At 40.8% G+C, this 12,692-nt stretch overlaps 1 long non-coding RNA gene across 1 annotated transcript in view; it reads left to right on the top strand.

The window, feature by feature from the left end:
* The first annotated feature begins 9 nt into the window (after positions 1-9).
* LOC145717846 (uncharacterized) overlaps positions 10-12,692 on the top strand; it is a 33,009-nt gene continuing 20,326 nt past the window's right edge. Inside the window, exon 1 of the long non-coding RNA XR_014141312.1 lies at positions 10-11,265. This is a non-coding gene — a long non-coding RNA (uncharacterized LOC145717846). The remainder of the gene's footprint in view (positions 11,266-12,692) is intronic.

The raw sequence follows: 12,692 nt of genomic DNA, 5'->3' as shown, positions 1-12,692 counted from the left end.
TTAGTTTGGATCTCACTGATAGCATTTTTAAGTTCTGCCAATTCAGCTTTCATTTCTGCCCTTAGAGACTGTATGTTTCCATTAATTGATTTCTCCATTCTAGCCATTGTCTTCACAATTGCTAGCCTGAATTCCATCTCCGACATCTTGGTTATATCTGCATCCATTTGTAAATCTGCAGCATAAGTCATAAACTCTGAGTCTTTTCTGTTTTGGGGGCTCCTCCTCCTAGTCATTTTGTTGATGGGTGTTTGAGGGAATGTATAGAGTCCAAATTATTGACCAGAACCCAAGCAAGAGGCACCTGTTTTCTTGGGACCTTAGGGTTGTTGGCCTCTTGTTTTCCCAGCCTGTCTTCTGTGGGAGGGGCCTGCCGTGCTGTTACTCAGGCGACCCTGTTTGGGCGGAGTTGCCCTGCGCCCCTGTGGCGGTGGATGGGCTCAGTGGGAATCAGTCTTCGGGGCTTTTGTTCTCTGGTGCCTTTCCCTGGTGGCTTTCCGCATCTCTTCCACGAGTCAGAGCAGAAGAGACCGTTTCTAACCCTCTGCCTCTGAGCAGAGAGACAGCAGTCTGTTCTTTAGTGAGCTCTCCAGGCCACACCATCTCTGTTTCTCTCCGTGCTGCTATAAACTGCAGCATCCTGGGTTGTGCACCCCTCCGCAGCGCTCCCAGTCCTGCCTCCAGGTCGGGGCACGTCTCTGCCCTTTGTGCTTCTAAAACCACCAGCTGCTCCCAGTTCGGGTGCACGTGACTCCACCGCTTGGGGTTTCCACCCCGGAGGTTGCAGTTCACCGGTGGGACCCTGGCGCACCGGGTTTCCGTCTCGGAGGCTGCAGTTCACGTGCGTGCGACCGTCGCTCCGGTTTCTGTCTGGGCGGCTGTGGTTCGCGTGCGCGCGACCCCGCCGGTCTGGTTTTCCACCCCGGGGGCTGCCCTAAAGTCCTTTCCCGACGCTACCGGTCTGCGAGTCTGTGCCCGTCCCCAGCGCACGAGGCTGTTATTCACCGGCCGTGTAGGATCCCCACAGCCAGGCACCCTCCCGCTGCCGTTTATCCTCCGATATCTGCCCGCAGAATCACGGCTCCCCACTTTGTACCTCAAAACCAACTGCCTGCGATATTCTGTTTGTAGAGATCTAGATCTTCTTACATCTCAGGCTGGTTTCATGGGTGCTCAGAGTGGTCGGGTGGATATCCAGCTCAATTCCGGGGACCAGTTGAAATAGGGCCCCCTGCTCCTCCGCCATCTTTCCCCCCTCCCAGCAGTAACTTTTTCTTAAAGTTTTTTTTTAAGATTTCATTTATTTATTTATTTAGATCATGTGAGTGGGAGGAGGGGCAGAGGGAGAGGGAGAGAGAGAATCTCAAGCAGACTCTACAGTGCTCACGAGCCTGACATGTAGCTTGATCTCATGACCATGAGTTCATGACCTGAGCTGAAATTAAGAGTCGGATGCTAAACCACCTGAGCCACCCAGGGGCCCAGGAAACAGTCATGTTTTTATGGACACGTCATTATGATGGAATTAGGTTTACCTAACAGGCAGCATATTTTTTGTGTACTTTACCTTTCCTGTTTATAGAAGTGCTCATCATTAAATGGAGTTGTCGCATCTATTCTACCATCATATTTTCTTGCCTTGGAGTATTTATTAGTCTGCCTATTGGTCCGTTTTTCTCTCTCAGAACGGTTTTTCAGCAGCTTCACATGCACAGTGTCCTTAGGCACATTTTTATGTAAGGTTAGCCAGTTTTTTTCCATACCATTACATAAGCTCCTTCCTATACTACTTTCTTATTTTATAATTATTTCAAATACTTTATTCTGTGAAGCCAATTCATAATATTCCTTATTTTATTATTTTTTCAAATTCCAGTATAATTAACATACAGTGTTATCATAGTTCCAGGTGTGCAATATAGTGATTAAACAATTCCATACATTATTCAGTGATCATCAGGATGAGTATGCTCTTAATCCCCTTCACCTGTTTGACCCATTCCCCATCTATCTACCCTCTGTCAACCATGTTTGTTAATATATATAGTTTATATATATATATATATAAACAACCATGTTTGTTAAAAGATATAGTTAATCTGGTTTTTGGTTTGTCTCTTTTTCCTTGTTTCTTTTGTTTCTTAAATTATACATATGAGTGAAATCATATGTTACTTATCTTTCTCTGACTGACTTATTTTGCTTAGTATTATATTCTTCAGCTCCATGTGTGTTGTTGGAAATGGCAAGATTTCATTCACCTTTGTGGCTAAATAATACAATGTTTATATCAACCACATCTTCTTAAATAAGAGAGGGCAACAAACCATGAGGGACTCTTGACTCTGGGAAACAAACTGAGGGTTGTGGAAGGGGGAGGTGGGTGGGGCAATGGGGTAACGGGGTGATGGGCACTAAGGAGGGCACCTGATGTGATGAGTGCTGGGTGTTATACGCAACTGATGAATCATTGAACACTACATCTGAAACTACTGATGTACTATGTGTGGGCTAATTGAATTTAAATTAAAAAAAGAATAAAATAATAAAGCACACGTTCTTTATCCATTCATCGGTTGATACACACTTGGGTATGTTGCAGTAAACATAGGGGTGCATATATCTTTATCAAAATAGTGTTTTCATATTCTATCAGTAAATACCCAATGGAGAAATTACTGGATCATATAATAATGCTATTTTTAATTTTTGGAGAAACCTCTGTACTGTTTCCACAGTGGAATTAGTGTTCTATTTTCTGCACATACTTGCCAGCAGTTTTTCTTGTGTTTTTGTTTTAGACATTCTGACAGGTGTAATGTATCATAGTGGTTTTGATTTGCATTTCCCTGATGATGAGGGATGTTGAGCATCTTTCCATTTCTCTCTTGACTATCAATATATCTTCTTTGCAAAAATGTCTTTTCATTTCTTCTGCCCATGTTTTATTTGGATTATTTCTTTTTTGGGTACTGATATTATAATATGTGACTTTATTTTTGTGATTGTTTCCTTCACTGTGCAGAAGCTTTTTATTTTGATGAAGTCCCAATAGTTTATCTTGGCTTTTGTTTCCCTTGCCTCAGAAGGCATATATAGAAAGAATGTATGGAATATATTTGATGTCAAAGAGATGAATGCTGGGATCTCCTCTAGCATATTTATGGTTTTATGTCTCACATTTAGGTCTTTAATCCATTTTGAATTTATGTCTGTATTTGGTGTAAGAAAGTAGTCCAGTTACATTCTTTTGCATGTTGCTGTCCAGTTTTCCCAACACTGTTGAAGAGACTGTCTTTTTCCCACTGGTTATTCTTTTTTGCTTTGATGAAGATTAATTGACCATATAATTGTGGGTTTATTTCTGGGTATTCTATTCTGTTCCATTGATTTATGTGTCAATTTTTTGCCACTACCATACTGTTTTGATCACTAGAGCAATTGTAACATGCCTTGAAGTCCAGAATTGTGATGCTTCCAGCTTTCATTTTCTTTTTCAAGATTGCATTGGCTATTTGGGGTCTTTTGTAGTTCATACAAATATTAGGATTGTTTGTTCTAGCTCTGTGATTTTTTAGCTTCCTTGCCAATTTGAATGCCTTTTATTTCTTTTTTTCTCTGATTGCCAAGGCTAAGACTTCTAATACTATGTTAGACAATAATGGTGAGAGTGGGCATCCCTGTCTTCTTCCTGACCATAGAGGAAACGCACTCAGTTTTTCCCCACTGAGGATGATACTAGCTGTGGGTCTTTCATATATGGTCTTTATGATGTTGAGGTATGTTCCCTCTACTCCTACTTTATTGATGGTTTTTAATCATAAATAGATTCTGTAGTTTATCAAATGATTTTTCTGCATCTATTGAGAGGATCATATGGTTCTTGTTTCTCTTATTAATGTGTTGTAACACGTTGATTGATTTATGAATATTGAACCACCCTTACAACCCAGGAATAAATCCCCCTTGATCATGGTGATTAATTTTTATAATGAATTGTTGGGTTCAGTTTGCTAGTATTTTATTGAGAATTTTTGCATATCTGTTCATTAGGAATATTGGCCCTTAGTTCTGTATTTTAGTGGAGTCTTTATCTGGTCTTGATATGAGGGTATTGCTGGCTTCATAGAATGAATTTGGAGATTTTCCTTTTCTATTTTATTGGAATAATTTGAGAAGCATAGGTATTAACTCTTCTTTAAATGTTTGCTAGAATTTACTTGTGAAGCCATCTGGCCCTGGACTTCTGTGTCTCATGAGATTGTTGATTACTAATTCAATTTCCTTGCTGGTTATCCTGCTGTTTAAGTTTTCTGTTTCTTCCTGTTTCAGTTTTGGTAGTTTATATCTTTCTAGGAATTAATTCATGTCTTCCAGGTTGTCCAATGTGTACGCATATTGTTTTTCATAATATTCTTATAATTTTATTTCTCTGATGTTGATTGTTATTTCTTTTCTCTTATTTGTGATTTTATTTATTTGGGTCCTTTCTCTTTTCTTTTTGAGTAGTCTGGCTAGGCGATTATCAGTTTCATTAATTTTTTCGGAGAACCACCTCCTGATTCCATTGACCTGTTCTAATTTTTTTTAGTTTGTATATCATTTATTTCTACTCTGATCTTATTATTTCCCTCCTTTGGTAGGCTACTTTTGATGTTCTGTCTCCAGCTTCTTTAGGTGTGGGCTTAGGGTGTTTATTTGAGTTTTCTTGGTTCTTGAAGAAGGCTTGTATTGCTATATACTTTCCCCATAGGAGTGAGCCCAATACGGGACTTGATCCCAGGATGCTGAGATTATGACCTGAGTGAAATTAAGCTATCTAGAAGAAATGGACACATTCCTGGAAACTTATAAACCACCAAGACTGAAACAGGAAGAAATAGACAATCTGATCAGACTCATAACCAGGAAGGAAATCGAAGCAGTAATCAGAAACCTCCCAAAACACAAGAGTGCAGGGCCAGATGGCTTCCCAGAGGAATTCTACCAAACATTTAAAGAAGAATTTATACCTAGTCTACTGCAGCTGTTTCAAAAAATAGAAATGGAAGGAAAACTTCCAAACTCCTTATATGAGGTCAGCATTACCCTGATATCAAAACCAGACAAAAACCCCATCAAAAAGGAGAGTTATGGACCAATCTTCCTGAGAACTTTGATGCCAAAATACTCAACAGGATCCTAGCCAAGAGGATCCAACAGTGCCCTGAAAGGATTATTCACCACAACCAGGTGGGATTTATTTCTGGGATGCAGAGGTGATGGTTCAACATTCACAAATCCATCAACATGATAGAACACATTAATGAAAGAAAAGACAAGAACTATGTGATCCTCTCAATTGATGCAGAAAAAGCATTTGACAAAATACATCATCCTTTCCTTATTAAAATTCTGTAGAGTGTAGGGATAGAGGGAACATACCTCAATATCATAAAAGCCATCTATGAAAAGCCCACAGCAAATTCATTCTCAATGGGGCAAAACTGAGAGCTTTTCCCTTAAGGTTAGGAACATGACAGGGTACCCACTCTCACCATTATTGTTTAACATAGTACTAGAAGTCCTAGCCTCAGCAATCAGACAACACAAATAAATCAAAGGCATTCAGATTGTTAAAGAAGTCAGACTCTTCACAGATGACATGATATTTTATGTGGAAAACTCAAAAGACCCCACCCCCAAATTACTAGAACTCATAGAACAATTCAGCAATGTGGCAGGATACAAGATCAATGCACAGAAATCAGTGGCATTTCTATACACTAATAATGTAATTGAGGAAAGAGAAATTAAGGAATCGATTCCATTTACAATAGCACTGAAAACCATGAGATACCTAGGAATAAACCTAACCAAAGAGTTCAAGCACCTATACTCTAGAAACTGCAGAATGCATATGAAAGAAATTGACAAAGACACAAAGAGATAGAAAAACATTCCATGTTCATGGACAGGAAGAATAAGCTTTGTTAAAATGTCTATGTTACTCAGAGCAATCTACACATTCAGTGCAATCCTTATCAAAATACCATCGACATTTTTCAAAGAGCTGGAACAAACAATCCTAAAATTTGTATGGAACCAGAAAAGACCCTGAATCACCAGGAGCTTGTTGAGAAAGAAAACCAAAGCTGAGGACATTATGATGCCTGACTTCAAGCTATATTACAAAGCTGTGATCATTAACACAGCATGGTATTGGCAAAAAAATAACAGACTCATATATCATTGGAACGGAATAGAGACCCCAGATAGGGACCCTCAACTCTGTGGTCAACTAATCTTCGACAAATCAGGAATGAACATCCAGTGGATAAAAGACAATCTCTTCAATAAATGGTGCTGGGAATACTGTACAGCCACGTGCATAAAAATGAAACTGGACCATTTTCTTACACCATACACAAAGATAAACTCAAAATGGATGAAAGACCTCGATGTAAGACAGGAATCCATCAGAATCCTAGAGGAGAACATAGGCACTAACCTCTTTGACATTGGCCACAGAACTTCTTTCAAGACATGTCTCTAGGCAAGGGAAACAAAAGCAAAAATGAAGTTTTGGGACTTCATCAAGATAAAAAGCTTCTGCACAGCAATGGAAACAACAAAACTAAGTGGCAACCCACGGAATGGGAGAATATTTACATATGACATTCTAGATAAAGGGCTGGTATTTAAAATCTATAATTTTCTCAAACTCAACACCCAAAAAAAAACAAATAATCCAGTCAAGAAATGGGCAGAAGACATGAACAGACACTTCTTCAAGAAAACATAGAAATGGCTAACAGACACATGAAAAAATGTTCAACATCACTAGTTATCAAGGAAATACAAATCAAAACCACAGTGAGATACCACCGTACACCAGTTAGAATGGCTAAAATTAACAAGACACATAACAACAAATGTTGATGAGGTTATGGAGAAAGGGGAACCCTCTTACACTGTTGGTGGGAATGTATGCTGATACAGCCTCTTTGAAAACAATATGGAGGTTCCTCAAGATTTTAAAAATAGAGCTACCCTATGACCCAGCATTTGCACTAGTAGGTATTTAATCCAAAGATACAGATGTAGTGAAAATAAGGGGCACTTTTATCCCAGTGTTCATAGCAGCAATGTCCATGATAGCCAAACTGTGGAAGGAGCCTAGATGCCCTTCAACAGATGAATGGATTAAGAATATGTAGTTAATGTGGAATATTACTCAGCCATTAGAAAGGATGAAGACCCACCATTTGCATTGACATGAATGGAACTGGAGGGCATTATGCTAAATGAAATAAGTCAAGCAGGGAAAGACCATTATCATTTGGTTTCACTCATATGTGGAACATGAGGAATAGCATGGAGGACCACAGGGGAAGGGAGGAAAAACTGAATGAGAAGATATTAGAGAGGCTGACAAACCATGAGAGACTCTGGACTCTGGGAACCAAAGTGAGGGCTACAGAAGGGAGGGGGCAGGGTGATGGGTAACTGGGTGATGACTATTGAGGAGGGCTTGTGTTGTGATGAGCACTGGGTGTTATAGGCAACTTATGAATCATTGAACACTATCAAAAACTAATGATGTACTATCTGTTGGCTAACTGAACATAATTTAAAAAAAAAGAAAACGGAGTTTTAGAGGGGAGGGGGGAGGGGGGATTGGTTAGCCCGGTGATGGGTATTAAGGAGGGCATGTACTGCATGGAGCACTGGTTGTTATACGAAAACAATGGATCGTGGATCACTACATCAAAAACTAATGATGTATTGTATGGTGACTAACATAACATAATAAAATTAAAAACAATTAAAAAAAATAAAGCTTGTTTTCAACAAAAAAAAAAAAAAGAAAAGAAAACGAAGAAGAAAAAACAGAAGGCACTTATCATTTCTCCACCTCAAAGAATAAACCCCCTGTGTTGTGGATACCAAAAACAAACAAAAACGTAAGTTGGTAAATTTAAGAATGTAGTTGAATCCAGGAAAAGGTTAAAAAATGAAAGAAAGAAGGAAATGGAAAATTTTAGCCTAAGGATAAATGAGTCATGGGGAAACACCTAGAGCTCAGTATATTATTTTCCCGTGGTGCTGGAGTTTTACAGTATTGTGGCATCCATAAGCTTGTCATTCACCTGTTCTTCTAGTCAGTTTTCTGGGGGTGGAGACTACCGTGCTGGTTCTCAGATATCTTTGCCTGGGCGGAGTTGTCCCACCCCTTGTCAGAGGGATGCTGTCAATGTAAGCTGGTCGTTTGTAAGGCTTTTTTTCCCTGGAGGCTTTCCACACCTCTTCAGAGGGTCAAAGCAAAAATGGCCAGGCCCAGACCCCCAGCCCAGAGCCACAAGATCACAGTCCCCCCTCTTCAATAAACCCTACAGGTAAAAGAGTCTCCACTTCTGTGTGTCACAAACTCTGCAGACTCTTGCAGTTCGCGTCCACTGAAATCCTCCTGGGGGGTGTCCCTGGGACCCACGAGCATCACTGTGCTTTGTGTCTTTGCAACTTTGTGTGGTTGTGGGCTCATGCACTCACCCTGCTCTGCTGCTCCCACGTCATGGCTGGGTGCTTCCCTACAGTCCTTTCGGGGGCCACCACTGCTCTGAGATCTGTTGCCTAGTCATGGGTGCAGCCATTTTGTCCTTCCCAGGGGATGGTAAATAGCCCGCACCTTCCAGTCCTTTTCCAGGTGCTCAGGCAAACAGCGGTCTCCCTACGGTTGTGGTTTATGGCAACCTGAGCTGAGAGCCCCTCCTAGTCTCACTGACCATAATCAGTTTCCCCTCTCCACTGCTTGGACACTGTATTGGTTCAGGCACCCCCATTCTTTCTGTGTCTCTTGGGATCCTGACACCACAATGTCCCACCTAGATTTCTGCCCTTTTCATCCCCTGAGCCCCTTTCAGAAAGGGATGTTTCTCACTGGAGCAGATTTCTAAGGGTTCTGATTTTGCACTCTGGTGTTACATCACTTTTTGGTAACCAGCTTATAGAGCCTCCTTCCCCTCTCTGTTTATCTTCTGATATTTCCCCACAGATTCACGACTCCACACCACCTACCTTGCAAAAAGCAGTCATTTTTCTGCTTGTAGAGTTCCAGATAAATTTTCTTATGTCTCAGGCTGAATTCATGGGCGTTCAGAATGGTTTGATAGTTATCCAGCTAAATTCGGCGGACTAGATGAAACCAGGTCCTTTACTCTGCCAACTTGCCTCCCTCCTCATTCAATGTAATTATTGATGGATGTATATTTATTGCCATTTTATTACTTGATTTCTCACTTCTGGAGATTTTCTCTGATCTTGTCTTTGTCACTTTGGTGACAGATTGTCACCTTTGCACTCAAAGTGTCCCCTTTAATATTTCTTACAGGGCTGGTTTAATGGTCATGATTTCGTTTAGATTTAGATTTTGTTTGTCTGGGAAACTGTTTATCTCTCCTTCTATTCTGAATGACAGCCTGGCTGGATAGAGTATCCTTGGCTGCAGATCTTTCCCATTCAGAGCTTTGAATATACTCTACTTCACTCTTGGAAAGTTTCTTTGGGAAATCTCCAGCTAACCTTATGGGTTTTCCCTTGTAAGTTAAGGGCTTCTATGCCTTGCTGCTTTTAAGATTTGTTCTTTATCACTAAATTTTCAAATTTAATTGCAATATGTCTTGGTGTTGGCCTGCTTTTGTTGATTTTGATAGGAGTTGTCTGTGCCTCCCAGATCTAAGTGTTTGTTTCCCTCTCCAGATCAGGGAAATTTTCAGCTATTATTTCTTCAAATAAATTCTCTGCCCATTTTCTTTCTCTTCTCCTGGGACTCTTATTATACAAATGTTATTACGTTTGATGGTCAGTGAATTCCCTATGTCTATTCTCATGTTGCATAATTCTTCTCTCTTTTCTCTTCAGTGTCATTACTTTCCTTTTTTTGTCTTCTAGGTCACGAATTCATTCATTTGCTTCTTCCAGCCTGGTGTACATTGCATGAAGCCTGTTACAAATCTTGTTTATTGAACTCTTCATCTCTAATTGATTCTTTTATCTATTTTCTCTCTGTGTTAAGGATCTAACTGATGCCTTCTATTCTTTTCTCAAGCCCACTGAGTATCTTTATGATTGTTATTTTAAATTCTCCATCAGTTGTTTATATCAGCATTATCAACAACAGCCAAATTATGGAAAGAGCCCAAATGCGCATTGACTGATGAATTGATAGATGATGTGATATACATATATGTGTGTGTACATGTATATGTGTCTATATACACATGTATGTGTATAGTATATACATTGGAATATTACTCAGCCTTAAAAAAGAATGAATCCTTGCCACTTCCAACATCGTGGATGGATCTAGAGAGTATTATGCTAAGTGAAATAAGTCAGAGAAAGATAAATACCATGACTTCACTTATATGTGGAATTTCAGAAACAAAAGAGTTGAATATAGTTGGGTAAAAGAGAAGCAAACTATGAAACAGATGCTTAACTATAGAAAACAAACAGGATTACTAGAAAGGACGTTGGTGGGGGATGTGTTAAATAGGTGATGATTATTAAGGAGGACTCTTGTGATTAGCACTGGTTGTTTTATGTAAGTGATGAACCACTAAATTCTATATGTAAAACTAATATTACACTGTATATTAACTAACTGGAATTTAAAAACTTGAAGGAAAAAAAATTCTCCGTCAGGTATGTTACTTTCATCTGTTTTATTTATATCTCTAGCTGTGGTCTTGTTTTTTTCATTTTGGATAAATATTTCCTTCTTTGCATTTTGTCGAAATCTCTGTATTTTTCTCTGAGCTATGTTAAGCCAGATATGTCTCCTGCTTCTGAAAGTAGGGCCTTGTGAGTAAGAGGTCATGTAGTGCCCAAGGCCTGGTGTTTCAGGGAGTGTCTCTGGTGTGTGCTGCGTGTGCATTGCTCTTGTGTTTTGGCTGCTTTATCCTTCAGGGCAATCGGCAGAGGCTCTCTGTGTCTGCTGTGGGCAGTGTTTGGACTCTGGCCTGAATGTGGTGTGTTTTAACTAGGTGTGCTGTGTTCTGCTTGTTAAATGAGTTCTGACATCACCTCCACCATAGCTGAGGCCCTGCAGAACTCTCTGTTTGGGAGACATGGTGTGGGCGGGGAGTATGCTGGTCTTCTGGGGGAATGGGCCCACCATGCTGGGACTGAGGCAAGTTTGACTGAGAAGGGCAGTCCCACCAGAGTGGAGCCTGGTGTATGCAAGCTGTGCAGCCAGTTTGGGCACTGCTCTGCTTTCCCCAAGTGGCTCTGTGTTTATGCTGAGGGGTGGGGTTAGGAAATGGTGCTGGTCAGCTCCTATATTCCTGAAGAGGTGTCCTTGTGAACACTGCCTCTCACAGACATGCTCCAAGAAGAAGAAATAATGTTCCCACTGTGTGCCCCAGGTGCTCTTCAGATTGCTGTCTCCATGCTCTCTGCCCCTGTGTTGTTTGCTTGCCTTCTCTTCTTCAAGTGCAGCCCACTGCCCTCTGGGTTTTATCCCAGCCAAGCCCACTGCCCTTTAAAGCTTGAGGCTTTAGGCCCCTCTGGTTGCAAGAATTCACCAAATTCAGCCCCTCTCATTTCCAAGCCAATGGCTTTAGGTTAACATTCTCCTTATGAGTTGCCCTGTGTGCCCCCCTCTCTCTCTCACCCTTCTCTGCAACCGTGGCTTCCTTTCTACATCACCCATGATCTGTTTCTCCCTTAAACCATATCTCCACACTTCCTACCTTTTTTGATGTGGCATATTTTCTCCCTTTAGTTTTGGAGTTTGTTCTGTCAGTCTTTAGGCCAATTTATGGAGTATTTAGAATGATTTGATAGCTATCTCATTGTGTTCATGGGACAAGGTGAGTCTAGGATCCTCCTATTCTGCCACCATCTTTCTCTCCAAGCCTACTGTAGTATATTTTTAATTTTAGTTATTGAGTTCTTCATTTCTGATTGGTTCTTTTTTATCTTTTCTATCTCTTTTTGAGGGTCTCACTGAGATCCTCCACTCTTCTTAAGTCCAGTGAGTATCTTTGTGACCATTACTTCAAATTTTCTATCAAGCATATTGCTTATCTCTATTTCATTTAGTTCTCTTGGTGTGTTTTTTTTCTTGTTCGTTCATTAGGGACACAGTCCTCTGTCTCCTGTTTTCATGTAACTTTCTGTGTCTGCTTCTATGTTTTAGGAGAGTCTTCTAACACCCTTATGTCCCCTGCTCTTCAAAGTAGTGGCTTTATGAAGAAGAAGTCCTGTAGTACCCTACAGTGCAATATCCACTGTTCGTTAGGACGTGGTGATTTAGGACTGTCTCCTATGTGTGTTGCTGCCCCCTACTTTTGTGGATTAGCTCTGTTTGCCTTCAGACCCATGCTCCGCAGTGGCTCCGTTTGCCTGCTGTGGACCAGATTTATTCCCTGGTATACTGTATGGGGCCAGCCTGGGGACTCCTTGGGCTTACATTGGTTCCAGCCAGATGTTTGCCAGAGTTGTGGTTGTAGCAAACTGCAGGGTGCTCTTCCTCTGTTGTTCCCTGAGAGGCTTTCATTGATGGGTGAGGACTGCAGTCAATTCAAATGACTGCGCCCAGTCAGCTGCTGGGGCTTCTGCCCTTAGTCACCTTAGAGTGTTGCCGGGCACCTTTCAGGCTGGTTGCAGAATGCCACACTGGTGGCATGGCTTTGGATAAACCCTAA

This window comes from Leptonychotes weddellii, chromosome X (assembly GCF_054177405.1).
Source record: "Leptonychotes weddellii isolate Sample4059 chromosome X, ASM5417740v2, whole genome shotgun sequence".
Classification (NCBI taxonomy): Eukaryota; Metazoa; Chordata; class Mammalia; order Carnivora; family Phocidae; genus Leptonychotes; species Leptonychotes weddellii.
The sequence above is the reverse complement of the archived record's forward strand: the minus strand, read 5'-3'. Positions and strand labels throughout refer to the sequence as shown.